Source organism: Rhinoderma darwinii, chromosome 9 (genome assembly GCF_050947455.1).
Source record: "Rhinoderma darwinii isolate aRhiDar2 chromosome 9, aRhiDar2.hap1, whole genome shotgun sequence".
In the NCBI taxonomy this organism is placed as follows: domain Eukaryota; kingdom Metazoa; phylum Chordata; class Amphibia; order Anura; family Rhinodermatidae; genus Rhinoderma; species Rhinoderma darwinii.
Window position 1 is genome coordinate 73,435,693 of NC_134695.1, and position 27,657 is coordinate 73,463,349.

Consider the following 27,657-nt stretch of genomic DNA (forward strand, 5'->3'; position numbering starts at 1 on the left):
ACTCAGTCCCTGCCTACTTGCAACGACCCACCCTAGGCGACGGGGTACAACTGGGCGACGGTCCCTACGCTCAATAAGTGCACGACAGACAAACAGACAAGGGTACACAGAAGCAATGGAAAAGGGGCAGTTGCCCACGGCAACACTGTGAGCAACAAGAGTGGTGAACAAGCCGGGTCAAACCAGAAGTGTACGAAGTACCAAACGCAGAGCAGGAGAGTAGTGAACAAGTCGAAGCAAACCAGGAGTGTACGAGGTACCAAACGCAGAGCAGGAGAGTAGTCAGTAAGCCAGGGTCAATATGTAGGAGGGTCAAATAGATCAAGAAGCTGCAGCAGGGCCAGGAACCCAAACGAGAAGAATCACAAGCAAGGAGGAACAGGAAAGGCAGGTATAAATAGACAGAGGGCGGGAGCTAGCTCCGACTGGCCAGGCTGTGATAGGCTCTCCCACTCCTAAGCCTGCCATCCTGAGTGGTGGAAGATGGAGTCAGTCTCACAGACAGAAGCAGGTGCAGACTGATTTACCTATGGGCGTGGATACAGAAGCTGTACCTGGCAGATCCTTAACAGTTATATTCTTGTATATAGGGGCAGTATTATAGTAGTTATATTCTTGTATATAGGGGCAGTATTATAGTAGTTATATTCTTGTATATAGGGGCAGGATTATAGTAGTTATATTCTTGCATATAGGAGCAGTATTATAGTAGTTATATTCTTGTATATAGGAGCAGCATTATAGTAGTTATATTCTTTTATATAGGAGCAGTATTATAGTAATTATATTCTTGTATATAGGGGCAGTATTATATTAGTTATATACTTGTATATAGGTGGCAGTATTATAGTAGTTATATTCTTGTATATAGGGGCAGTATTATAGTAGTTATATTCTTGTATATAGGGGCAGTATTATAGTAGTTATATTCTTGTATATAGGGGCAGTATTATAGTAGTTATATTCTTGTATATAGGGGCAGGATTTTAGTAGTTATATTCTTGCATATAGGAGCAGTATTATAGTAGTTATATTCTTGTATATAGGAGCAGCATTATAGTAGTTATATTCTTTTATATAGGAGCAGTATTATAGTATTTATATTCCTGTATATAGGGAGCAGTATTATAGTAGTTATATTCTTGTATATAGGAGCAGTATTATAGTAGTTATATTCTTGTATATAGGGGCAGTATTATAGTAGTTATATTCTTGTATATAGTGGTAGTATTATAGTAGTTATATTCTTGTATATAGGAGCAGTATTATAGTAGTTATATTCTTATATATAGGGGGCAGTATTATAGTAGTTATATTCTTGTATATAGGAGCAGTATTATAGTAGTTATATTCTTTTATATAGGAGCAGTATTATAGTAGTTATATTCTTGTATATAGGGGGCAGTATTATAGTAGTTATATTCTTGTATATAGGGGGCAGTATTATAGTAGTTATATTCTTGTATATAGGAGCAGTATTATAGTAGTTATATTCTTTTATATAGGAGCAGTATTATAGTAGTTATATTCTTGTATATAGGGCGCAGTATTATAGTAGTTATATTCTTGTATATAGGGGGCAGTATTATATTAGTTATATTTTTGTACATAGGGGCAGTATTATAGTAGTTATATTCTTGTATATAGGAGGCAGTATTATAGTAGTTATATTCTTGTATATACGGAGCAGTATTATAGTAGATATATTCTTGTATATAGGGCGCAGTATTATAGTAGTTATATTCTTGTATATAGGGGGCAGTATTATATTAGTTATATTTTTGTACATAGGGGCAGTGTTTTTGTAGTTGATGTATCTTTGAGCACAGTAGCATAATAAAAATGTTTTCATCCTGAATTTGCCAGTGAGTGTGAAATATAAAGGATACTTAACTGAAAAGCCGAGTTTTTATTTGCTTAAATAGTGTAATTCCAGGTTCATACCATATTTGTGTGACTAATGTGGTCATGTAGCTCTAGGTTTAGGTTTATGTCCCTCTCTATGGCAGTATTAACACAAATAATCCACTGTTGCTCTGGTCCTGTGATAGGTATACTTCAGAAGGGAGGATAAGGAAGGGAGAGAAGAATATGTTCTTGTTCTATTGATTGTCTTTTCTTTTTTTTTTTTATGTCTTTTTGTCTCTTGAGGGCTATTTCAAAAGAAAATACAGAAAAAAAAGAGAAAATTTTGGATGAGAAGAAAGTGTTGTATAATTCCTGGCAGTGACTGCAGCATCTCAGGGATATCTGCACAAATACGGCGTATTCTGATATTACACATTGAATGCTGCGATGTTTCTGTTTTGTTCTGATCCTTTAAAATCCTTCTTAAATGCGACTTCATCCTGATGTAATGCGTTTCATCCTTGTACTTGAGTCTTTACATTTTCATGTGTCATTAATATACAGCATTTCTCATTCTCTTCTCAGTGAGTGATCGGATCCCGGGACCTGAGGGATCAATGCTCCATGAATAGGAAAGATAACAACATCTACCCTAACAGAGGAACGCAGTCTCACATAACATTAAAGAATATTAGCCCCTAAATCCCCTTCTTGTGCAGTCATCTAATATTCTATTAATTTCCTACACAGGTAAAAGGTGCTAGGTGACAACCAGTAATAGCGTCATTACATTGCCCATAGGCGTTGTCACTCTGCTTTCCCAGATCATGAATAGCATAGGGGTGTATTAATATGCAGACATTTTCTGTCACCTAATGCGCTGCATGTGTGTCAGAGTTCAAATAAAAAGATATAACTCAGGATCAGTACAGGATAAGTAATGTATGTACACAGTGACTCCACCAGCAGAATAGTGAGTGCAGCTCTGGAGTATAATACAGGATGTAACTCAGGATAAGTAATGCAATGTATGTACACAGTGACTCCACCAGCAGAATAGTGAGTGCAGCTCTGGAGTATAATACAGGCTGTAACTCAGGATCAGTACAGGATAAGTAATGTAATGTATGTACACAGTGACTCCACCAGCAGAATAGTGAGTGCAGCTCTGGAGTATAATACAGGATATAACTCAGGATCAGTACAGGATAAGTAATGTAATGTATATACACAGTGACTCCACCAGTAGAATAGTGAGTACAGCTCTGGAGTATAATACAGGATATAACTCAGGATCAGTACAGGATAAGTAATGTAATGTATATACACAGTGACTCCACCAGTAGAATAGTGAGTACAGCTCTGGAGTATAATACAGGATGTAACTCAGGATCAGTACAGGATAAGTAATGTAATATATGTACACAGTGACTCCACCAGCAGAATAGTGAGTGCAGCTCTGGAGTATAATACAGGATGTAACTCAGGATCAGTACAGGATAAGTAATGTAATGTATGTACACAGTGACTCCACCAGCAGAATAGTGAGTGCAGCTCTGGAGTATAATACAGGCTGTAAGTCAGGATCAGTACAGGATAAGTAATGTAATGTATGTACACAGTGACTCCACCAGCAGAATAGTGAGTGCAGCTCTGGAGTATAATACAGGATATAACTCAGGATCAGTACAGGATAAGTAATGTAATGTATATACACAGTGACTCTACCAGCAGAATAGTGAGTACAGCTCTGGAGTATAATACAGGATGTAACTCAGGATCAGTACAGGATAAGTAATGTAAGGTATGTACACAGTGACTCCACCAGCAGAATAGTGAGTGCAGCTCTGGAGTATAATACAGGATATAACTCAGGATCAGAACAGAATGTCCCGTGAACAGGTCACAAAATAGACTCGCTTATGTAAATTTCCATAAAAGCAGGTGTTCTGGGGATGTTTCGTGGGTGTTTCTAGTCAGATTAGGGTAGAGCTTAAAGTGTCTCATGAATGGAGACGCAAATGTCAAGAGGTATAGCCAGAGAAAGGGTGACCTGAAGCAGCTGAGCTTCCCCTTCCTTATAGACAATGACCTACACAAGTCTCCCAGGATAGTGGCAAGCCATAGGGTCACATTGCCCTTCTTTACTCAAAGGGAAGACAAATAAAGTTGCGTCCTAGCACTACCTTTGGGGGCGTGATGGGGGTACATACATGGGAGGGGCATTGTGAGTGGTGATCATATATATACCTTTGCACAATGTTAGACCCAAAAACATCAGTTTCCAGCTCTTGGCAGTGGAAGAGCAAATATAAAAACTTGTCAGGAAGAAAAGTTCAAAAGTTGCATCTATTAAAAAGAACAACTTCAACGAGGAGCAGAGAACGACTCGCCAAAGTCATGTCAAAACCACGGCGAGACTGACGGCACAAAGTAATTACTAATGAGAAAAGTCGTAAACTATCTGGACTTGTAAGGGGCCCGTGGAGAAGATTATTTTGTAACCCCTTAATAGAAAAATAAATTACAGCCGGGAAAAAGAAGGTTTTATTAAACAGTCAAATATAAAGCTGCCTATAAATATTTATAAACAGCCAGTGAGCAGATTGTGGGATTAGCATCCAAAACAGCCCCGACGGCCGCCGACGAAGATGGAATATATTACAGTGCGCACTTTTAAAAGTCAGCGGGTGGAGGCGGCCCCACAACAGAGAGGACTGCAAGGAAAGCCGTCCTCCTCACACCGCTGATCTACCCTCTATACAGGTATATGTCACAGACCGGGGTGTGGACCCGCTGGGCCGTACAGCGTGGCGGGATAGCAGCTGGCCAAACAGGTTCAATGCAATGTCTATAGTTCAGAAAGGGTACCAGAGGCAACGTAGACAGTAGCGGTGGATTCAGGCTGAGATGAGGCTCCGATAGTAGACAGACACCCAGCCGGGTGCGACACAATAGATGCAGCAGAGGGCACAACACGACTCTAACTCTCGAAGGCACAGAGGCACGGTAGCACAGGATAATGGCAGCAGGAACGGGTAACACTGGGAACTGGAAAACACTAGGAGACCATTTGCAAGGGCAAACTTAAGGTAACATAACAACGCTCAGGCAAGGATCGAGAGGGCAGAGCCCCTTTATAGTCCCGAAACATTCTGGACTAATTGCAGTATTCTGCAACTGTGTGCGTACTGGCCCTTTAAGGCCATGCGCGCGCCCTGCGGGAGACAGTCTCTGAACCAGGAAGTGAGTGCCGGAGTCACCCAGGACGGAGATGCCGCCGGGAACTCGCTTGTCCATGGCCACGGCCGTCAGAGGGTAAGTCAGGACGACGGTTCACGGCCAGAGACGTTACAGTATATACAGGGCTGGATTATAGGAAGGGGTAAATTGCACTAGGGTCACCCCCATCTAGGGCCTCCATTACCCTGCCCCCCGGATATGGATATTGTATATTACTACCATACAGTGCTGAAATAATGCCACAGTATAATGCATATATTTTACTGATAGTAATAGAGTTGTGGAGGAATTGGTATTAAAACCTTTTTAAATCTCGCCCTCGAGATGTCCCAATATAGTTTCCTCCCTAGCTAAAGAGGGAAGGTGATCTTGGGTATATGGCTTCACACAATCACTTTTTATGATCTAATATCCCTGGAGTCTAGGGTAGTTAATGTCTTAATACGAACATCTATAATGGACTAGGATAATTAGGGGTTAATGCCAACATGTCTGGCGGTCTAAGATGGTTTGAGGTTATTGTCAGCATTCCTGGTGGTCGAGGGCAGTCAAGGGGTTAATATTCACATACCTAGTGGTCCAGTGTGGTGAAGGGGTTAATCATACCTGGTGTCTAGTGTTACTCCCCTCGCCAGGCAGGTCGAGCCTCTGGCAAACCTAGATCCCAACAAGGAACAGGACTTCTGGGAGAAATATGCCTGAGATAATGACGTCTTACGCAGACCTTTATGCCTGATCCCAAAACAAATTCATAATTTATGTCAAACGTACGTCATCTGCATACAAGGCGCGCACTTTATTCGCCATAATAACAGGGGGACACACTGAACACTTTATATTATTCTTCTGTTTTAATTAAATATATTTTTGGTTATTAGCAGTGTGTGTTTTAATGTACAGATGTTTGCAGGAAGCTCCAGAGCTCCCCCTAGTGGTGACTGCAGATAGACAGCATTTTACCGCTAGGTCTATGCAGAGGATTTGGACTATTGTACGGGAAAAACAGATCTCCAGCCGCTATGAAGATATATTAAGTAGTTACTGCAAAAATAGAACAAAAAGTCCTTTTCAGATTTACGTTGTAGTGATTGTGCCGATTCATCAGCCTATATCTTACAGATATTTCTATTTGTTTCTCTGACTTTTATATACAACAATATAAAATGCCGCTATATCCTTTATGTTCTGCAGAAAACTATCATTAGTATTTGTCATTGGTTTCATCCATTTATCCGTCTCTCAGATTCTGATGACTCTTCTCGGCTTTTTGTTGGATGCAGGTACAGATCTCATTTTGGTTCCTTGTCGAGAAGCAGGACCATCTGGATAGAATTAATGGTGCGAGTCAGTTCTGATAAACGGGTTCTGGTGACAAAGTGTTTTGTATTTGCAACTTTCCTGGAACAAAGTCAAAAAGTTTAACAACATGAAATGTATCGCTGAAGTGTGACTCGTGCTCCAATGTCAACTTGACAGAACTGTAAATAAAGTTTGGCAGAAAGCTGCAAAGTAACGACCTGAACATGTTACAAGTAGTTTATCTGTGAAGTTCGGGAACATTTTGTAACAGATTATCCAGAGATGGAGAAATGGAGGATATTTATCACCACCACCCACAGAGACATCTGATGAAATGGGAGATGCTATGTTTAGATGTGGGCACAGAAGAAATACTGGAGAACACCTGTTTATGTCGGAGCTTTAAATATCCAAGAACGACAAATTATGTTTATGCAAAACTTCTTGCTCATTAGCAGAAATTAAATAGTTATGAAGACTTTTGTAACCATTTTATTTTATAAAAATGTAAACAACTTTGCAAATAGTATTGCTTAAAAATCTCCTACCGTTTTGTGTCTACAGTTCCTATACAGACCTATAGGTCTCCATGGTTACAGACTACAAACAAATCCTGTGTAGTCTGATCCTGCAATCACATGTTACTCTCTTCACTCTGCCACTGAGATCAAGAAGAAGAGTCAGGGGCAATGGAGTAACACATGACTGCATAAGACTATACAGCGTTTGTTTGTAGTCTGTAACCATGGAGACATATAGGTTTGCATAGGAGCTGTGTACACAAAATAGACTGTTACCGTAGCAAAGTTGCTTTTTTATTTTAGATATATTGGAGCAAAAAAAAAATAATGTGACTTCCATTATATATTGTGTGTGTTTTACGTCTATGTAACCGCAGGTTTGTTTAAAGATGATTAACGTGTTGTTTTTAGATTGTCAGCAGCAGGTGGGACGTCTGGTTGGTGGATCCGCACCTGGCCGTTCTTTACTCCTATAAGCCGTGTCCTCTAGGAATTAGACAAAGTGGCTGATGGCTCAGGACTCAGAATCCATTATCTGCCCAGAAACTGTCAGCATTGCTGGACCGGATTGTTGGTACATAAACATATGTACTTGAAGACACAATTCACAATTATTCCCTCCACTGATTTCTCAGTAAATCTTCCACAATCCAATACTGAAAGCTTTAGATGCACCTACCGGGGGAAACCCCGAAATCTCATAGCTGCCGGCCAACAGTTCTGCTCAAGTCCAAAGACAGATCAAATTATAAAAGGAATTTGTAATAAAAAAAGAAGCTGCAAATATAATTCAGGGGTTTCTGACTCCTCCGAGCCCCTGCAATGAAAGTGCCCCTTTACTATGTGCATGATCTAATCCAATATACTGCCCACACCTGTACAGGTAGAATTGTTTATCCCCTATAAAGAGCCAAAGATATCCACTGACTACTAACTAGTACTTTATCCTACTTATCAACTATTAACCAACATACACATCCACTAAAAACTAGAACTAATAACTAGTACTCTATCCTGCTGATCAACTGCTAACTCAGGATCAGTACAGGATAAGTAATGTAATGTATGTACACAGTGACTCCACCAGCAGAATAGTGAGTGCAGCTCTGGAGTATAATACAGGATATAACTCAGGATCAGTACAGGATAAGTAATGTAATGTATGTACACAGTGACTCCACCTGCAGAATAGTGAGGTCAGCTCTGGAGTATAATACAGGATATAACTGAGGATCAGTACAGGATAAGTAATGTAATGTATGTACACAGTGACTCCACCAGCAGAATAGTGAGTGCAGCTCTGGAGTATAATACAGGATGTAACTCAGGATCAGTACAGGATAAGTAATGTAATGTATGTACACAGTGACTTCACCAGCAGAATAGTGAGGTCAGCTCTGGAGTATAATACAGGATATAACTCAGGATCAGTACAGTATAAGTAATGTATGTACACAGTGACTACACCAGCAGAATAGTGAGTGCAGCTCTGGAGTATAATACAGGATGTAACTCAGGATCAGTACAGGATAAGTAATGTATGTACACAGTGACTCCACCAGCAGAATAGTAAGTGGAGCTCTGGAGTATAATACAGGATGTAACTCAGGATCAGTACAGGATAAGTAATGTAATGTATGTACACAGTGACTCCACCAGCAGAATAGTGAGTGCAGCTCTGGAGTATAATACAGGATATAACTCAGGATCAGTACAGGATAAGTAATGTAATGTATGTACACAGTGACTCCACTAGCAGAATAGTGAGTGCAGCTCTGGAATATAATACAGGATATAACTCAGGATCAGTACAGGATAAGTAATGTAATGTATGTACAGTGACTCCACCAGCAGAATAGTGAGTACAGCTCTGGAGTATAATACAGGATGTAACCCAGGATCAGTACAGGATAAGTAATGTAATGTATGTACACAGTGACTCCACCAGCAGAATAGTGAGTAAAGCTCTGGAGTATAATACAGGATGTAACTCAGGATCAGTACAGGATAAGTAATGTAATGTATGTACACAGTGACTCCACCAGCAGAATAGTGAGTGCAGCTCTGGGGTTTAATACAAGATGTAACTCAGGATCAGTACAGGATATGTAATGTAATGTATGTACACAGTGACTCCACCAGCAGAATAGTGAGTGCAGCTCTGGAGTATAATACAGGATGTAACTCAGGATCAGTACAGGATAAGTAATGTATGTGCACAGTGACTCCACCAGCAGAATAGTGAGTGCAGCTCTGGAGTATAATACAGGATGTAACTCAGGATCAGTACAGGATAAGTAATGTAATGTATGTACACAGTGACTACCAGCAGAATAGTGAGTGCAGCTCTGGAGTATAATACAGGATGTAACTCAGGATCAGTACAGGATAAGTAATGTAATGTATGTACACAGTGACTCCATCAGCAGAATAGTGAGTGCAGCTCTGGGGTTTAATACAAGATGTAACTCAGGATCAGTACAGGATATGTAATGTAATGTATGTACACAGTGACTACCAGCAGAAGAGTGAGTACAGCTCTGGAGTATAATACAGGATATAACTCAGGATAAGTAATGTTATGCAGTTACACTTAATTCTCCCACTCTTTGCATTTCCACCAATGCAATATCGTCTACCTCATCAGACCCTAAAGTCTTTGCACCTCTGCACCCCCACCCTACAAAATTTAATAATTAGGAAGCTTGGCGTAGCTGTTTTCTTTTCCCCAGGGATGACATTAGATGACAGTCGCTTGTGTGATCAGTGACATGAAACCAAACAGCAGCAAATTGTCTCCGGCTCTGGTAACATGTGGCTTATTTAGAGTCCCAGTACAATGTGGGATTAGTGCAGACCGAGTGTTCTGACTCCATTATACCCACAATATGGCGGCTCTGTCTGGATTGTTGGAGTCTAGTGTATTATTATCCAGTAATGGAAATTGCACAGTTCATGTATTTCCGGCTCCCACCAGGTTCATTGCTAATTCACATTTCTCCCTGTAGAGTATTCGAAGGCTTTGCCAATCACACTTACATAATACATTCTCCAAAGGGCGATCCGAGCGCAGGCGTTTACGAAATATTATTGAGTCTTGGCTTAGGGAAATGGCTGAAATTGATAGAAACGCAGGTTATTTCTCCAATTGTGGTGCAGCTCTGCAGATAACGCAGCCGGGAAGCCTGATGCAAGGTTCTCTAAACGAACAATGGAGGGAATTTTCCTTTCTCGTTGGAGCAGATATGAAATTCAATCTATCTCCTCGTAATGATATCATAAACCCGCATGACGAGCTCGAGAGACGCGCAAATCTGCTGTAAATTAACCAGCAATTAAATTCTATTAGGTTGTAGATCACGAGCAGGATGATAGATCACGCTGTATCGAGAGCGGCGAATGTAACAAAGTAGTTTGCAGCATGTCTGCTCTTAATTACCAGACGGCCGAATTATATTGTCCTTGGAAGAACGCCGCGCCGACTGCAAGATGGATGAACTTCTCATCCGGGAAAAAATAAAAAACGGATAAAACAATGAACTGTAGAGTCTTCCTGGAGCCGAAAGTTCTCCAAACTTATAATTGCCAGTAAACTTTCACAGGACTGAGCAAGGAAAAACACAAGTTAACCCCTTCAGGACACAGCCAGCTTTGGCCTTAAAGTGAATCTCCACCTTTTATTATCATGTCATTTTTAGGTCCAATTTTCTGTGCGGATTAATTTCTTAATACATCTTTATAGAGGTCAGTTCTGTTTTTCTGTTTCAAAGCTCCAAATATCCTGCATAGACGTAGAGTTATATGATGAAATTCTGCTACCTGCAGCCACCACTAGGGGGAGCTTAGGAGCTTTCTGTAACTGTATGCAGTAAGCTCCAAAGCTCCCCCTAGTGGTGGCTGCAGTCAACAGAGTTTCATGGCTTTGTGATGAAAAGCAGAAGGTTTCGAGCACTGTAGCAAAAAAAAAAAAAGAGAACTGTGACGCCCAACTAACTTTCTGCCTCACTGTGTTTGGCTCCAGGCTGTCACTTAACAAAGACAAACTTTGGTGATCATGATGCTGGGGTTCATAGTAGGCACCCTAACTTTGTCTGAAGGAGTTAAGATGGCAGGTCAAAGAAACCTCCCTGAGGTTACTTCAGAAGTGCTTCTGTCAATCATAGCACTCCACGTGTCGGTGATCTCACTGGTACAGCTGCTGCACCCCCAAGATCACCAGGACGTATATATATTTCATGGGATGAAGTTTCCCCATGACATATATATGTCCAAGAAGGGGTTAAAATGACACTGTGGTTTTTTTTAAAACTTCACTGTCCCGATCACGTTCTAGCAGGGTTGGGACCCTCTTACAAGTGAAAAGAAAGGTGGAGCAGACGCTCCTGCGGAATGAGAGCAGGAATCGGATCGGTTGCTATGGGCATTTTCTCCACTTTTCTCTTTACTTTTGACTTTGCTACATTTCTGTTGACCTGGACACAATCGTAGCTGTAACCTAGAGAGGATTATATGATGTCTTCTTCCAGTGTGGTGGCAGGGACATACATAGAGGAAAGGGGGGTCAGTAGCAAAGATCAAAATGAGTCAGCTGGGTATTGCCAACCAGAACAGAAGACCCTGGTGCTTCTTTGCCTTCCCTTTCCCCTTTCCATTACCCTTGTGCTTATTCCACCCTTCCTTGTTTGATAAGATTGTATTACCTATGGAGTCTTTCACGGGTTCTCAACACCCGATAGTAAAGAGAATGGGCCCAATGTCTCCAGGGGCCCCATAGGCTGCTCTATGATACATACACCCATGTTTTGGGCACATATTTTACCATGGTACATAGTTTGGTTCCTGTTGGTATCCACTAATGCTCTCCTATTTTATGTCATGTATCTCTACCAGTATTTTGCATATTTGCTATTTTCATCCAAATCAGGATGACATGACTGTGATCCGGCGCCTGCTACCTCCGGGAGGTCCTCCGGGTGCGCCTCGCGAGCATATTTAATTCTGAAAACTTTCTATGAGAAGACATTCGCTATGGCGTGCCGGTGGGGACGCGGCCAATCAGCTTGTCAATTAAGTTCTATTGACTGAACATTTTTATGTTTTTTCCACTCGTTGCTGCACAATTCCAAAGCAACAAATTTGCCCACAAGGGGACAAGAAAACGGCAGCCCATAAATTATTCAGAGTTTGTGCTTTCAAAAATGGATTCAAACAAATATTCATTTAACCAGTGGGAACTATAGCGATTCATTATCCTACTTAAGGATATTTCTGACAGGTCTATATAAAGAGCCCAGTGCAGCAGGGGATGAGCAGCGTGCGCTTCAGCCGTGATGCAACCATTGTCCAGGTAGGAGATGTATCAGAGAATTTGTCTTCCTGGATAAACATTGGACATTGTGAACAACCATGGGGTATAAATATTTAAAGTGCACTGAAAATGAAGCCTCTCCTGACTCCTCCTGTGCAGTCCCTTCCTCTAACCTCAGCAGTTCGTGCTCCAGACTTTGCCTGCCTTCAGTTTCTGGGACAGGAAGTAGCTGTCTGATATCTTTGATTGTCGGCCACATTAGCTGTCATGGGGCTGCTTTTTCTGTCACCTGGTCACCTAAAAGTTCCTAAACCTCCCTCCCTCTGTTTTCCCTGGCAGACATGGTGAGATGACAATCCCCTTCCATCACTGGGCAGAGACATATTCTTGATTAAATCTCTGGATGTAGAGTGTGAACATGATCTGGTATCAGCGAACAAATATGCATTTGCCCATCAGGAATATGTCAGACAGGGAAGAACCTACACTCTCATTTAAAGTCTAGAACAGGGGTCAGCAACCTGTGGTATGTGGGACATGGTTTGCTGGCACACTTCCCCCTCCCGGTGTCCACCACCGTTGTGTGCTTGGCGGCGCTGAACACAAGGCGAGAGAGATAGCGGCGCTTCATTATGCGCGCAGCGCCACTGATCAACTGGAAAGAGAGCAGTGCTTCATTGTGTTTGTCACTGCCGAGCACTTGGCAAGCACACAGTGCAGCAGTGATCTCTCCTGGTGATCAGCGCCGCAAGGGCAGAGTCCAGTAACCACTCAGTAAAAGAAAATATTAGCAAAAGTTGACAGCTCTCACTCCTGTGTGCACCCCCCAAGCTGGTGTTCAGTAGCCACGGTCTCTCCTATGTGCACCACCCCCCCCCCCAAGCTGGTGTTCAGCAGTTGCTCTCTTCTGTGTGCCGCGCCGCCAAGCTGGTATTCAGTAGCTGTGGTCTCTCCTATGTGCACCCTCCGCACGCTGTTGTTTATTAACCTCGTATGTACCACAGATGGATCATCTTTCCAAAGAAAGTCAGGGACAATGATTACACTGAAATGCAAAATGAATTAACTGATTCATTGATTTATGTCACGCATCTTATATGACTTTCATGACTTTCCTGTTTGCGTGGCATGCGAGCACTTCATTGATTTTATTTTTTTATCAGGACGCCAAACAAGAAAGGTTGCCTACCCCTGGCCTAGAGAGATGAAAATCAAGGACTGCTGGGAAGACATTGGTGAAGGAGGAAGTAGTTAACTTCTCCTCCTATTTGTATGTCAATAGAAACCAATACAAATCCAGGCTGGGACAGAACTGCAGGAAAAGTAAGGTAAGAAACCAGGGGTGTATAATATACATGTAAATATTCTCAATGGCGCTCCCTACATGACCCAGCACAGAGGGCACATGCCTTACTTGCCTCTACCGATTGAAATACACTTTGTTGGGATCACAACTTTCAGCTGAAGCCTGCACGAGAGAACGGAAGTGACAACCTCTCTACAAGTTCATACAACGTAGAACATTTTCTGAGGTGGAGTTCTGCTTTACAATCTTATCTAAAATGATTGTACTTATAAATCACAGAACAGTATATTTTACTAGTATTTTAGCGTGTAGTCTGTACAGCATCTGACCAGCTCTGTGTCCAGACTGTGAGTGAGGCAGTTCCGTCTCCCCTCTCCCAGCAGGACGTCCCATTAGAATACCAATGACAAGATGAATTACATCCAGTCAATAGGGTTTGTGTAACTTTAGAAATAGTGTCTGAAAAGTGGATGTTCTCTATAGTTTACTGTTTAGCACTTTCAATGGAGGGTGTGAGGGGTAGAAGTGTGTTCTCCTTACAACAAGTCGACAAATTAGTCAACTATAAATGGGTTAATGTCAAGACAAGTCACATGGGATTCATAAAGGACGTTATCTGCTTATAAATAAGGCACCAGCCTAACGTCATGATTGAGCTGATTCAGCACAAACTCTAAATAAGGAGAGTGGTATATTGCTTAGTGAAGCCTGTAATCATGGCCTGTGACTGTATAATATCTATAAATCAGACTCCGATGAAAACGGACTATTTATATGAGGGCAAAAGTGATAAATTAAAATCCAAATGCGTGTGTGTCTTACCTGTCGAGGGGTGAGGGGGTCACAGGCCCCCAAAATGGTTTCTAGGGGTGAGACATCATCCATGCAATCTCTGTGGACAAGAGTATGAACTTTAGAACAGTTACGAGGAGGAGTGGACGGGCGACCTGGTCATTATCAAAGGAAGTTTAGGTGTTGTCAAATCAGCCATGATACTATAGTCACCATATAGTCAATGCAGTGATGATATTGTAGTCACCATATAGTCAATGCAGTGATGATATTGTAGTCACCATATAGTCAATGCAGACTTGATATTGTAGCCACCATATAGTCACTGCAGACATGATACTGTAGCCACCATATAGTCAATGCAGTCATGATACTGTAGCCACCATATAGTCAATGCAGTGATGATATTGTAGTCACCATATAGTCAATGCAGACTTGATATTGTAGCCACCATATAGTCACTGCAGACATGATACTGTAGCCACCATATAGTTAATGCAGACATGATATTGTAGCCACCATATAGTCAATGCAGTCATGATACTGTAGCCACCATATAGTCAATGCAGTCATGATATTGTAGTCACCATATAGTCAATGCAGTCATGATACTGTAGCCACCATATAGTCAATGCAGTCATGATACTGTAGTCACCATATAGTCAATGCAGTCATGATATTGTAGTCACCATATAGTCAATGCAGTCATGATACTGTAGTCACCATATAGTCAATGCAGTCATGATACTGTAGTCACCATATAGTCAATGCAGTCATGATACTGTAGCCACCATATAGTCAATGCAGTCATGATATTGTAGTCACCATATAGTCAATGCAGTCATGATACTGTAGTCACCATATAGTCAATGCAGTCATGATACTGTAGCCACCATATAGTCAATGCAGTCATGATACTGTAGTCACCATATAGTCAATGCAGTCATGATACTGTAGCCACCATATAGTCAATGCAGTCATGATATTGTAGCCACCATATAGTCAATGCAGTCATGATACTGTAGCCACCATATAGTCAATGCAGTCATGATATTGTAGCCACCATATAGTCAATGCAGTCATGATACTGTAGCCACCATATAGTCAATGCAGTCATGATATTGTAGCCACCATATAGTCAATGCAGTCATGATATTGTAGCCACCATATAGTCAATGCAGTCATGATACTGTAGTCACCATATAGTCAATGCAGTGATGATATTGTAGATAAAGTTTAGTTCATTCAGCCAGACTATATGGCACTTACCAGCCTAATTGGGAGAGCTGGATGGTGTGGACAAGCGCTGGCTTCAGAGATGCAGTAATAGTGAGAATGTGTATTGGACTCCTTCGATAAAATCTTGCAGACACTCATGTCCAATGTTCCAAATCTGTAGGTGCTCGCCATATCTGGAAGTGTCAAAAAGATGACAAGAAGAATTTTATATAAAACTTCGACATTTTCCAAATGTTATATATCCACATGGAGTGGATGAAGCTAAATTTCCCCTCTTGGACTCCCCCTGCTCCATGTCTCCCCCTGCTCCATGTCTCCCCCTGCTGGTTGCTATCTGCACTGCTGGTTTCCTGTAGAAAAGTTTTCTTTAGAAATACTTGATCTGAATTCTGGGTGTTTGTAATTCAATATAAATCTTGTCTCGGTGAACAAGCCCTAACCATCCTGAACTTTGTTTACAGAGCCTCCTATAGGTGATTGATGAGCCGGAGGAACCAGGTCTGTGTCCTCATTTTGGGAGTTTCTTTAGCAGAACACTGGCTGTTAAAAAATACGCTTTCATTTCAGGCTCTGAACATGTTTAGAATTGGAAATGGGGAACAAGGCAATCAAGACGAGACGCCAGCAGCCGGCGTGAAAAGATGTTTTATTTATCTTATATTATTCTCTTCTGCAATATGTCTTAGGCCCAGATTGGTTGCAGACTTTCCTCTGCTCATGAAAAAAACAATATCTGGATAGGAACGATGTGTAAAGGTCTGTATGATTTATATGCCTGCTGCACTCAGCCTGAAATATGGCGCGGTGAATACCGGCAATAAGGTTTTTCATTATCACTTACGCTCACTCCATATATCTGAACCTGCAACAACAATATATATTCCTCCGCGGTGTTGTTGCTTCTCACCTCAGGCTCAATTTCTAAACCAATGATAACCAGGATATCAGCTCCTCATGTGTGCGACTATAAACCTCATAGTGTGTTTAATACAATGCAAAAAATGAGCATCATCAAATCCAAAACTCTGTGCTGATTAAAAAGCTCCAGGTCCTCTGTATAGACATTAACTTAAATAATACAATTCTGTGAACCTGCAGCTGCCACTAGGGGGAGCTTCATGTAGATGGATTTATCATTGATCTCAGTCAGAGATGTATAAATCCATATGTGGTGAGCTCCCCCTAGTGGTGGCTGCAGGTAAACAGAATTTTATCATAAACTGTATGGCTGTATAACAGGAAGCAGGGGCTTTGGAGCTATGTATCAGAAAAACTAGAATGATGTATTATGTAATTAATTAGCACAAGAATATAGGTAAAATATTTACTGAACTATCCTTGTACTGGAAAACCTGAGGGAATCCTAATAACGCAAGTGTGAACAAAACTTTAGTATTTTTTTTATGAGTGCAAACATTGTAGGTAAAAGTCCAAAGAAGCCTGTCTCCCCTGCATCATATAGAAAGCTAAAAGATAGATAGATAGATAGATAGATAGATAGATAGATAGATAGATATGAGATAGATAGATAGATAGATATAAGCAGGGCCGCACCGTCCATGAGGCGAGATAAGCATCTCGCCTCAGGCGGCGGCCTGCTGCCTCTCTGAGGGGGCGGCGCCGCCTCTGAAACCAGCCACCGCCACCCCCTCCTGCACTAATTGTACCTGCGTCTATAGAACGCGGGTACAATTACATGCATAAGCGCTGAATGGCCGGGCACGTTCCGTGCCCGACCATTCAGCACCTTACAATGAGGCTGATTGGCAGGGTAGCATGACTTGCCCCGCCAATCAGCGGCTTTTGATGCCACACGCCGCTTCCGTGTTGAAGGGCACTAATTGGCGGGGCAAGTCATTCTGCCAATCAGCGCCTTTGAACTATGCAAGCGGCGCGATGACGTCATCATGTCGCTTGCATCGTTCAGCCCGGGCAGACCTGATCAGAAGAGAGCAGGTCTGCATTGACACAGGATGGTGCGGGAATGGGATCGAGGGGAGTATGTAAAGTTGTTTTTTTCTTTAAAAAGTGTGTGTCGCATTATCTACAGGAGGGGAGGTCTATATGTTGGACACAATCTATAGAGGGGGCTATATGTAGGGAACTATCTACAGTGGGGGGCTATATGTAGGGAACTATATACAGGGGGGCTATGTGAGGCACTATATACAGGGGGCTATATGTGGAGCATTATATACAGGGGAACTATATGTGAGGCACTATATACAGGGGGCTATATGTGAGGCACTATATACAGGGGGGCTATATGTAGTGCACTATTTCAGGGGGCTATATGTAGGGCACTATCTATGGGGGGGCTATATGTAGGGCACTATCTACAGTGGAATATATGTAGGGTACTATCTACAGGGGGCTATATGTGGGGCACTATATACAGGGCGGGCTATATGTGAGGCACTATCTACATAGGGGCTATATGTAGGGCACTATCTACAGGGGGATCTATGCAGGGCACTATCTACAGGGGGATCTATGGGGGCACTATCTACAGGGAGCACTGTGTGGGACGCAGTATATGGTGCTATTATAATCAGGGACAGTGTAGGGTGCCATTATAATTAGATGTGCAGTGTATGGCACTATTATATTTAGGGTGTAGTGTGTGGCATCATGAGAATTTTATCTTCATTTATAGGTGCAGAAATATTTGAAAAGTGAGAAGCTGAAGACATCTGAGTGGAAAAGTGCAGAAATGGATCGTGGCCGGGAGAAGTCGTCATAGAGGTCTGGACCGGATAGAGAAGATAAGAGAAAAAGAACAACTAGAATCTGAGACGTCACCGGTGAGACACTTAATGTAAAGGTTTATTCTGCCTCTAATCAGCACTGTAGTTACTGTATGATCTGCAGCGAGATGATGGGTGGTATGATTTTTATTTTGTGAAGCAGCATCTCCCAGCATATCCTTACAATTGTTCGGTCCATGCTGGGAGCTGTAGTTTTACACCGTACAAACCTATACGGCAGGGGTTGCACTAAATTGAGCTGTATTTGTTGGTGCTGTATATATGTACTGATCTTGGTTCTGATGCTGTACATATGTACTGAGCTTTGTTCTGGTGCTGTATATATGTACTGAGCTTTGTTCTGGTGCTGTATATATGTACTGAGCTGTGTTCTGGTGCTGTATATATGTACTGAGCTTGGTTCTGATGCTGAATATATGTACTGAGCTTGGTTCTGATGCTGTATTTATGTACTGAGCTTGGTTCTGGAGTTGTATATATGTACTGAGCTTGGTTCTGGTGTTGTATATATGCACTGAGCTTGGGTCTTGTGCTGTATATATGTACTGAGCTTTGTTCTGGTGCTGTATATATGTACTGAGCTTGGTTCTGATGCTGAATATATGTACTGAGCTTGGTTCTGATGCTGTAATTATGTACTGAGCTTGGTTCTGGTGTTCTATATATGTACTGAGCTTGGGTCTTGTGCTGTATATATGTACTGAGCTTGGGTCTTGTGCTGTATATATGTACTGAGCTTGGTTCTGATGCTGTAATTATGTACTGAGCTTGGTTCTGGTGTTCTATATATGTACTGAGCTTGGGTCTTGTGCTGTATATATGTACTGAGCTTTGTTCTGGAGCTGTATATATGTAGGGAGCTTGGTTCTGGTGCTGTATATATGTACTGATCTTTGTTCTGGTGCTGTATATATGTACTGAGCTTTGTTCTGTTGCTATATATATGTACTGAGCTCGGTTCTGGTGCTGTGTAGATGTATGAGCTTGGTTCTGGAGATGTAATTATATAAAATATATGTATAATAACAAAATTGCAGAGCAGGTGGCATTGTTGCAATTCATTGTATATTTAATGGAAACCTGTCAGGTAGTTTTAACCCCTTAAACCGCCACCATGCGGTAATACATGACCTGGCAATATTTCCAAACATTCCCCTGTATGTTTTTTTTCAGATACAGCAAAATCTATAACATAAACTTTTAAAATGACGAACGCTATATGCTAATTACTCATTAAAGGGTCATTGGGCGGTGCCGCTATCCTGAAGAGTCACACAGTCCTAACTGCAAACCCACCTTTCCATGTTTGATTGACATCCCCCTGACAGTCCTACATCACTACCAGTCTCCTGCAACTTTCTCGGATGCGCCATTGCCTTGTACTACTTGGGCACACACCGTGCAGCGAGGCAAATTCTGCCCGGCTGCACCGCGCATGCCAGTACAAGTCAGCGGCGCATCCGCAAGAGTTGGAGGAGGCCACTAGTGATGTAGGACAGTCAGGGGGATGTGAATCAAAATCTGGGGGGCGCCATTTCAATTTTCGCCTGCAGAAAAGCTAGAATCGGCCCGGGACATGAGATGATAGATAGATAGATAGATAGATAGATAGATAGATAGATAGATAGATAGATAGATAGATATGAGATAGATATGAGATAGATGATAGATAGATAGATAGATAGATAGATAGATGTGAGATAGATGGATAGATAGATAGATAGATAGATAGATAGATAGATAGATAGATAGATAGATAGATAGATAGATAGATAGATAGATAGATAGATAGATATGAGATAGATAGATAGATAGATAGATAGATGTGCATACATATACTGACAGCAAGCAGAGATCTTGAAAATAGTGAGTAGATGATACACAAAGTCTTTTAGAAAGCTGCAGAATTTCTATTATACAATAATTAATCTTTATTTACATAAATCCAGAAAATCCCTTTAAATCTTTCTTAACAATATAAATCAATTGTAGAAAAACCACCGTTGTTTCCCATCATCTATTATGTCAAATTAAACAAAAATCCCCAACCAGCGCAAATCTGAGATTTTTCTATTCCGTGCTTGTGATTACTAAGTCGCACGGGGGTTGGTGCCAGTGTAATGTATTAGAGCTGCCAGTGGGTAAAGATGTTTATTTACAACCAGACAGAACTTGTAATTCCTCTGACGTCCCGGATAATAACTCCAAATCCATAAACTGCGACGGATGAAGCAAATTGGTGCAATTACGGTGATATGTGGGTTCCGGGGCGGCGCCACCCGATGCTTTACTGAACATTATAGAGGAGATCAAGCCTCACGTTTACATCTTCAGGTGGGGAAAATGAGTGAACCCTGCACAGATCTGAGTATCAACGAGCTGACAGGATTATAATAAAGACAGATGGAGAGATTGGGGGTGTCAGAAGAGCAGCCCCTTTAAATGGAATGTATCACCTATAGATTTTTTTTACTAATTAAAACTAGATAGTGAAACATAATTTTTTTTCTGATTTTGATTGTAAATGTTTTTATTCTATTTTCTATTATGGGTGGTGGGGGGGCGACGATCATCTCGCCTGAGCTGCTGCTATAATCTGTGAACAGCATTCACAGATATGCTTTACAGCAGCCACATGGACCATTGGAAATAAAAGTCCGGAGATGTTTATTGACTTCTATAGGAGAGTAGTGGGAATGCTCTGTGACCTGTGCAGAGGTCATTGTGCAGGGCGGGGGAGGAGGTGAGATGAGTCATATATATATATATATATATATATATATGGACAGGAAGGGTCAGTCTATTATTAATAGTGGCTCCTATGTTATCCATATATAGGTGTTACCTGTCTGTTTAATCCTGCCTGTGATGATAATGAGATGATGCTGAGAAGTGATCTCTACAGAACAGGGAAGGGTCAGTCTATTATTGATGCTGGATCCTGTGGTATCTACATATAGGTGTTAACTGTTAGTATAATCCTGGCGGTGATGATAATGACAGTTGAGTTTTGATCTATAGAGAACAGGAAGGGTCAGTCTATTATGAATGGTGGATCCTGTGTTATCTACATATAGGTGTTATCTGTCAGTGTAATCCTGCCTCTGATGATAATGAGATGATGCTGAGAAGTGATCTCTACAGAACAGGAAGGGTCAGTCTATTAGGAATGGTGGATCCTGTGTTATCTACATATAGGTGTTATCTGTCAGTGTAATCCTGCCTCTGGTGATAATGAGATGATGCTGAGAAGTGATCTTTACAGAACAGGAAGGGTCAGTCTATTATGAGGCTCAGGCATCTTATTATGGGAAATAATCCAATATTTGCATGTTCTATATGTCCTTTAGTGTGAAAGGGTTCATTTGATTTTCAGGTATTTATAGAGGAAAAATCTGAGATTTGCCTACGGGACGAGGCAGGAGAAGCAAACAGGGTTTCATGGAGTGTGTAACTCAGAGTGAGGCCTCCCTAGCGTTAAATTAAAAGAACTTTATATAGAAACCGGATTTATTCTCAAATCAATAATTGTTTAGAAAAGCTGAGTGAAATATCGTTACTCTCCGGGCTGAGCCACGGAGCGAATTCTCATACAGTGCAACAGGCACATTCATTATGGACTTAATGGTCATTGTACAATCTGCCTGCAGTGGGGCCCTAAGTGTAAAAGGGCCCCTGGCAATACCTGATACAAGACAAAAATAATAATTTACTGTGATTTTGCAGCTTCCCGGCACAGCTGATTTTGCCAGGGGAAGCCTTGTCTGGCCACACATTTTCCCTGCAGGGGCCACTCTAGAAGAATGTAGAATTGCATGGCGGCCATTCAAATGAATGTGAAACATGGATGGGTCAAGTCCGAGCGGGGCCCCCCTCTATAACTTTCCTGATCTATAGTCAGCATCTTCTGAGAAGGATTTATTATTTATGAAGGAACCTTCTAAGCTCCAAGGTGTTTCTATACATCTCCTGAAGATTGCACAGCACCGGCGTCTCCGTGATCAGTCTGCAGAATATGCGCAGCGAGTACAGATCAGCCGGAGAGGTCACAGCGAAGATCGGCCGGCGAGAGCCTCCCATTAACTTTCATCCTGTAACTGTGGCACAAAACAGGCGCAGACGCTCAGATGCAATTAAGATCTAGGAGAGTTTTAATAGGATCCTGCAGAATTGTGAGATAGCATCGAGCTCCACTCATTACTGCGACTTTACATACGGAGGAAACGGCGCAACCAGACAGTCAAGATGGAGGTTTAATTAAAAGGACTCGCTCGTTAAAGGTTAAGGTAGAAACTTTCATAGAGGTGAAGAGAAGGTCATTCCAAAGAACTCCGTTATCTGCAAGGATGTATTTACGGAGGACGCTGTCCTACTTTGTGTGTATGCGATGTTATCCAGGTCTCTAGAGAGCTCAATGGTGTAATAATCTGCAGAGTATATCACTATGTCTGGAGGTAGAGGAGCAATGTTCTGCAGACCTCTAGAGAGATCAGTGATGTAATAATCTGTAGAATATATCGCTATGTATCTGTCAGGAGGTGGAGAGGTCAGAGCAATGTTCTGCAGATCTCTAGAGTGGTCAATGGTGTAATAATCTGCAGAATATATCGCTATGTATCTGTCAGGAGGTAGAGGAGCAATGTTCTGCAGATCTCTAGGGAGGTCAGTGGTGTAATAATCTGCAGGATATATCGCTATGTATCTGTCAGGAGGTAGAGGAGCAATGTTCTGCAGATCTGTAGAGAGGTCAGTGGTGTAATAATCTGCAGGATATATCACTATGTATCTGTCAGGAGGTAGAGGAGCAATGTCCTGCAGATCTGTAGAGAGGTCAGGGATGTAATAATCTGCGGAGCATATCACTATGTATCTGTCATGAGGTAGAGGAGCAATGTTCTGCAGACCTCTAGAGAGATCAGTGATGTAATAATCTGCAGAGTATATCACTATGTATCTGTCATGAGGTAGAGGAGCAATGTTCTGCAGACCTCTAGAGAGATCAGTGATGTAATAATCTGCAGAATATAATGCTATGCATCTGTCAGGAGGTAGAGGAGCAATGTTCTGCAGATCACTAGAGAGGTCAGTGGTGTAATAATCTGCAGAATATAATGCTATGCATCTGTCAGGAGGTGGAGGAGCAATGTTCTGGAGATCACTAGAGAGGTCAGTGGGGTAATAATCTGCAGAATATATCGCTATGTATCTGTCAGGAGGTAGAGGAGCAATGTTCTGCAGATCTGTAGAGAGGTCAGTGGTGTAATAATCTGCAGGATATATCACTATGTTTCTGTCATGAGGTAGAGGAGCAATGTTCTGCAGATCTCTAGAGAGGTCAGTGGTGTAATAATCTGCAGGATATATCACTATGTATCTGTCATGAGGTAGAGGAGCAATGTTCTGCAGATCTGTAGAGAGGTCAGTGGTGTAATAATCTGCATTGAATATCGCTATGTATCTGTCAGGAGGTAGAGGGAGCAATGTTCTGCAGATCTCTAGAGAGGTCAGGGATGTAATAATCTGCAGAATATATCAATATGGGGACAGAGCAATGTTCCGCAAATGTCTAGAGAGGTCAGTGGTGTAATAATCTGCAGGATATATCACTATGTATCTGTCAGGAGGTAGAGGAGCGATGTTCTGCAGATCTGTAGAGAGGTCAGTGGTGTAATAATCTGCAGAATATATCACTATGTATCTGTCAGGAGGTAGAGGAGCGATGTTCTGCAGACCTCTAGAGAGGTCAGTGGTGTAATAATCTGCAGAGTATATCACTATGTATCTGTCAGGAGGTGGAGGAGCAATGTTCTGCAGACCTCTAGAGAGGTCAGTGGTGTAATAATCTGCAGGATATATCGCTATGTATCTGTCAGGAGGTGGAGAGGTCAGAGCAATGTTCTGCAGATCTCTAGAGGGGTCAGGGATGTAATTATCTGCAGAATATATGGGGACAGAGCAATGTTCCGCAAATGTCTAGAGTGGTCAGTGGTGTAATAATCTGCAGACTATAGCAATATGTAAATGTCAGGAGGTAGAGAGTACAGAGGAATGTTCTGCAGATTTCTAGAGAGGCCAGTGATGTAATAATCTTCAGAATATATCAATAAGGGGAGAGGGTAATGCTCTGCAGATCTCTAGAGAGGTCAGAATATATTGATACGTGTGAGCGATGCTCTGCAGATATGATCCATGGTCTCCATGTGTTTGGCTATATGGGACATTACTCGGGTTAATGTGACCATATTTTCGAGGTGCTGCGGTCATGGTATGCGATCTTCTGCATATACTGCAGTCTCTACGGTTACCGGGATATCGGAATAATTAAATATTCAGTGGAGGAACGGGTCGACTTACTTAGGTAATTTCTATGTAAATGAGATAATTAAGAAGCGAGGAAGAGATCAGAGATTCACGTCTTCTCCCCATTTGAAACCTTATCTTATTTTCTCCATCAGAAATCTGCAGTGAAGTCGTATCATTAATGGCGCCGACATTACACGGGACAGCGCCGACCTAACGCTGCGCACACAGATCGTATATCAGGTGAAAGGTGCCAGAAAGTGACATAACTGGTGCAAGCGATGAGCGCCATATTCATCGAACACGTCCACCATGTTTAGTCGTGTTCCGCCCCTTCATGAAAGGAGTGTGGCTAAACAACTCCTGAGAGTTATGCCAAATCTAATTTGGACTTTCACCATTTTGCGCAAAATTAAAAGTCTTCTTTTACCTTATGACAAAATTCATATATGTGCCCCTACGGATGGAGCGCACTGAGAACCCAACTGCATAGAGACCTGACTGACATCTACAGGTGGAAGGATAGAATGACATCACAGGCATCTACAGGTGGAAGGATAGAATGACATCACTGACATCTACAAGTGGAAGGATAGAATGACATCACAGGCATCTACAGGTGGGAGGATAGAATGACATCACAGACATCTACAGGTGGAAGGATAGAATGACATCACAGGCATCTACAGGTGGAAGGATAGAATGACATCACAGACATCGACAGGTGGAAAGATAGAATGACATCACAGACATCTACAGGTGGGAGGATAGAATGACATCACAGACATCTACAGGTGGAAGGATATAATGACATCACTGACATCTACAGGTAGAAGGATAAAATTACATCACTGACATCTACAGTTGAGAGGATAGAATGACATCACTGACATCTACAGGTGGAAGGATAAAATGACATCACAGACATCTACAGGTGGGAGGATAGAATGACATCACTGACATCTACAGGTGGAAGGATAAAATGACATCACAGTCATCTACAGGTGGGAGGATAGAATGACATCACTGACATCTACAGGTGGGAGGATAGAATGACATCACAGACATCTACAGGTGGGAGGATAGCATGTCATCACTGACATCTACAGGTGGAAGGATAAAATGACATCACAGACATCTACAGGTGGGAGGATAGAATGACATCACTGACATCTACAGGTGGGAGGATAGAATGACATCACAGACATCTACAGGTGGGAGGATAGAATGTCATCACTGACATCTACAGGTGGAAGGATAAAATGACATCACTGACATCTACAGTTGAGAGGATATAATGACATCACAGACTTCTACAGGTGGGAGGATAGAATGACATCACAGACATCTACAGGTGGGAGGATAGAATGACATCACGGACATCTACAGGTGGGAGGATAAAATGACATCACAAACATCTACAGGTGGGAGGATAGAATGACATCACTGACATCTACAGGTGGGGGGATATAATGACATCACAGACTTCTACAGGCGGGAGGATAGAATGACATCACAGACATCTACAGGTGGGAGGATAGAATGGACATCACTGACATCTACAGGTGGGAGGATAGAATGACATCACAGACAGATATCTACAGGTGGGAGGAATATAATGATATCACTGACATCTACAGGTAGGAGAATAGAATGACATCACTGACATCTACAGGTGGGAGGATAGAGTGACATCACTGACATCTACAGGTGGGAGGATAGAATGACATCACTGACACCTACAGGTGGGAGGATAGAATGACATCACTGACATCTACAAGTGAAATGATAGAATGACATCACAGTTATCTACAGGTGGGAGGATAGAATGATATCACTGGAATCTAAAGGTAGGAGGATAGAATGTCATCACTGACATCTACAGGTGAGAGGATAGAATGACATCACTGATGTCTACAGGTGAGAGGATAGAATGACATCACTGACATCTACAGTTGAGAGGATAGAATGACATCACTGACACATACAGGTGGGAGGATAGCATGACATCACTGACACCTAGAGGTGGTAGGGTGGAATGACATTACTGGCACCTACAGATGGGAGGATAGAATGACACCACTGACACCTACAATTGGGAGGATAGAATGACATCACTGACATCTACAAGTGAGAGGATAGAATGACATCACTGACATCTACAGGTGGGAGGATAGAATGACATTTCTGCAATAGAGATACCTTAATTACCAGTGGCAGTGATCTCTAACCCTGTTGCTTTCAAGTTTTTGCAAAACATCTAGTCCCAGCATGCTGATAATTGTGGCTCTACAAAAGCTGAAGAACATTGAAATAGATGGACACAATGTTGCTGCATAAATTCTCATTATGGACTTTCCTGATCAATACTCAGCATTATTATTTCTGAAAGGAACCTTCCTAGTTCTGAGGGTTTCCTTGATATATTGACTTTTACCATTGTGCCAAATAAAAAAGGCCCTGATTTTTTCCGTATGACACAACTTATACCTGTGCTCATAGCAGGTTGTAGCATTTACTTCCTGGCGCACAGACAGTCAAAGATGTGCCAAATCTACAGATATGCGTGCCGCCATCAGTCTTACATCTCTCAGATCTATCTATCTATCTATCTATCTATCTATCTATCTATCTATCTATCTATCTATCTATCTATCTCATATCTATCTATCTCATATCTATCTATCTCATATCTATCTATCTCATATCTATCTATCTCTCTCATATCTATCTATCTATCTATCTATCTATCTATCTATCTCATATCTATCTATCTATCTATCTATCTATCTATCTATCTATCTATCTATCTATCTCATATCTATCTATCTATCTATCTATCTATCTATCTATTATCTATCTATCTCATATCTATCTATCTCATATCTATCTAATCTATCTATCTATCTATCTATCTATCTATCTATCTATTTCATATCTATCTAGCTATCTCATATCTATCTATCTATCTATCTATCTATCTATCTAATATCTATCTATCTCATATCTATCTATCATCTATCTATCTATCTA

General features: G+C 41.6%; 1 long non-coding RNA gene across 7 annotated transcripts in view; it reads right to left on the reverse strand.

Annotated features, from left to right (window-relative positions):
- LOC142661000 (uncharacterized) overlaps nt 1–27,657 on the reverse strand; it is a 318,273-nt gene that overhangs the window by 212,310 nt on the left and 78,306 nt on the right. For 6 of the 7 annotated variants that reach the window (XR_012850608.1, XR_012850609.1, XR_012850607.1 and 3 more), the window contains exons 3-4: nt 15,587–15,729; nt 14,348–14,417 (exon numbers count right to left, since the gene is read on the reverse strand). This is a non-coding gene — a long non-coding RNA (uncharacterized LOC142661000). Of the gene's footprint in view, nt 1–5,923; nt 6,490–14,347; nt 14,418–15,586; nt 15,730–27,657 lie in introns of those variants that run through there. The other variant, XR_012850610.1, reaches the window with a different exon arrangement.